The sequence below is a fragment of the Phaethon lepturus genome, unplaced genomic scaffold, assembly GCF_000687285.1.
Source record: "Phaethon lepturus isolate BGI_N335 unplaced genomic scaffold, ASM68728v1 scaffold47968, whole genome shotgun sequence".
In the NCBI taxonomy this organism is placed as follows: domain Eukaryota; kingdom Metazoa; phylum Chordata; class Aves; order Phaethontiformes; family Phaethontidae; genus Phaethon; species Phaethon lepturus.
In genome coordinates, this window is record NW_010556382.1 from 19604 (window position 1) to 22785 (window position 3182).

Here is a 3182-nt window from a genome sequence, read left to right on the forward strand (position 1 = left end):
CTCACGCATTGAAAGCTAACCACATGTGTAAGTGTTAGCAGGATCAGCACATTAGTCATCTTTCATTGTTTTCTGCAAGGGAGGTCTTGCATTAAAAAAAGGCAAAAAAACCCCCACAAAACTTGTGGATACAGTTCAGGTATCCAAGTCATACCTGAATCTAAATTAAACCACTCTCTCCCAATTCTCCCTTTTTTAAAAGTAAGCAATTTTCTAACAGTTAAGTATTTGGTCTGCTGTCAACTGATTTCAAAAGAGATCCTGTGGAAGGTAGAGTCCCATGCCCACCCCAGAAGCCGCACAATCTTGGAAGACCTACACAGGTATTCTATGGGTTTTCTTCTCCTGGATTTTCCTGCTAATTTTTCCTTCCCTTCTTTCTTCATGACTAGCAAGGCAGTCACGCATTGCTCTCTGCTCTCAGTAGTTTGTCTGCTGCTGCTGTGCATTGTCCACCTGGAGTGAAAACTCCTCTTCGTGACACCACGTTGTCACTGCAGCCAACAGTGATGTCACACACTGAGTATTGTGACTTCAGCTGGAAAAGGAGGAGCGGGAGCAGATGAACTACAAAAACAAAGATATTGTTTTGTTGTAAACAGTCTTCACAGAAAAGAGGGGAAAAAATTAAAAGAAGAAGAATATATAATAAATAGAGTTTTCTGAAAGAATTATAAATAAGTATGTGATAAGTAGAGTTTTCTCTAGGCAGATCTTTCAAAGTCACAACTAGGTACTGAAAGGTTTGTCCTTTTGTTTCTGTTCTGTTAAGAAACAACCCCCTTATTAGCTTTTGAAATAAACATTTTCTATCCTTTTTTCAATTTTGTTTTTAATACCTTTATGTCTCTCATTGTCCTAGAATAAGCAAATACCACTGCTGTGTAAAGAAACAGGTCTCAGGAAATAATGTACGGTGTGTTTCCAAACGCTTCATAAATCCACAGGCAGCTTGCAAATACTGCCTGCATTCCTGTCTGAGGGTGGTTGATTTTCATATAAGTCACGTATTAATGCAATTTGAAAAAAAAACAACTTAACTCCATCCAGTCACATCCCCTTCTACCTTTACACTGAAACCCAGAGGTTATAATTACACCCAGGAGCAGGAATAAATTAAAACAAGCGCTGGTGCTGCCTTGTACTCTTTTTCAGAAAGAAAGGTGATCCTGTCTACCCTGCCTTATGTGCTCTGCCTAAGTCAGAACCGGGCTGGCTGGCAGGCAGAAGGGCAACAAGTAGGTTTTCATGAGGTCAGAAATGAAAATGAGGTCATTTTCAAAGGTCAGAAATGGAGTAACACATCCTGTGTCCTAACACGTACCAGAACTTCAGAGCGGGACATTATCTCCACTACCTCCCCTTCCGCCGCCCAGGACATCTGCAAGCTGTGGCACCCCAGGAGGTCCACAGAGGGGAGTGGGAGGGAGCGCGCAGGCACCTCATGGGTTAGACACTTTACACCCATTAGTAAGGGTTATTTAAAAAGTAGCATGCTGTGACAAAGTCAACCCCAGTAGTTTGGGTGTGAAACACCGGAGGTAAGGGCAACAGACTGATGCATCACAGTGGACTCCCAGGTGGCCATGCCTGAGCCCTTCGCTTGCGCGGCTCAACGCTGTCTTTCAGAGGCGGCGAGCCCCTCCCATGGTAACAGCCCCTTTTCCCCAAAAACTCTGCTCCAGAGCAACTCTGTGTTTCCCTCGCTAGGGTTACAGGAGATGGGACACTGGTGGTGATCCACACTGAGCGTAGGTACAACCTGGAGGTGACCAAAGATGCCCATGCCAGTGGCTGGCCTCGACACGCAGGCAGACGGTGCATGAAGCAAGGGACTACAGCCCCCTCATTCCTCCTGCACAGGGCCCTTGGCTGGAGCAGGACCACCTGCTCTACCCCAGCTTCTTCTCCAGGGTTTCGACAGGGCTGAGAGATCTCAGCTCAGAGTTACACACTGAAAGCTGCCAGTTAAAAGGCGTGCCTCCTTTTGGAGGAGTCAATAGCAGGGAATGTGAAAGGCATTTGCTATTAAAAGAAAAAGAAACAAAAAAAGGGAAAGAAAGAGAAAGAGAAACTATCATCTTGCTAAAACACAATTGCCTAATGCTTGAACAACTGCAACAACCAGCCAGTGCTGGCAGACCAGTGTCTGTCTTGACAAACCTTTCTGAAAATTTACATGCAGAAGAAAGGGAAATACTGGTAGGACTTCAGTTATCAGCTTCTCAGGGGACACCACAAATAATAAGCAGTTCCCTCCCCAAAGTACCCTAACAGTATCCTAGCTTTACAAAAAACGATGCTTGAATATTTTTTCTGAAATATAAACTTGCCACATACAGTCAAAATTAAAAAGAAATATAGGGCATTTTTAAGAGAAACTCCATGGGGAAAAGCAACTGTGAAATAGCCAAACATCAATTATGAAAACCACATCAAGAGGCTCTTGTGCACAGGCTTTAGGGTTTAGGGATTTGAAGAAAATGTGCATCCTGGTTTGACTCATAATGTAGGCAGAGAATGAGCAAGTTTGCTCAACTTGTACAGCTCAGTTGAGTATGTTCCCGTGCTGAACTGTAACCCTTTAAAGTCAGTGTATCTATATGACTCTCTTACATCTCATAGCTCCTCGTTCGTGGCAATCTTTGCTCTCCACTCCCACCTCCTCTGCAGCATCACAGAGACCAGCTCACTCTCATCCTAAGTTAGCTCAGAAGAAACAGCCGATACTACTGTGCCACGGGCAGACTGCTTCTGAAGTGGGCATCCCAGCCACCCAGTAGCTTGCTCGTTGGTGGCACGATCACGATTTCTACTTCAAACCCACACGCTGAGCCTCTTCCTCCCCTGCCTGCTGCCCACATACAACCCTGAACTAGTAACGGGCTGCGGGCAGTGCTCCTTCCTTCTACCTGATGAAACACATACAGCTAGAAAAGCCAACTATAAGAAGGTGAACAAAAGCAGAGGGATTTGGGGATGATTCTGCCTGTGAGTCTGGACTGGATGATTTTCCCAAGAGGACGGTCTCATGCGTGTACCACTATGGATTTCCACAGGGCAGGAGCCGGGAGAGGGAGCGATCAGAACTGTGAGTACTCAGGGTAAAAGCAGGAAACTCCTTCCCACAAGACCCACAGCAAAAAGCAACGGGGTGATCTTGTCCTTCTTTAAAATAACTT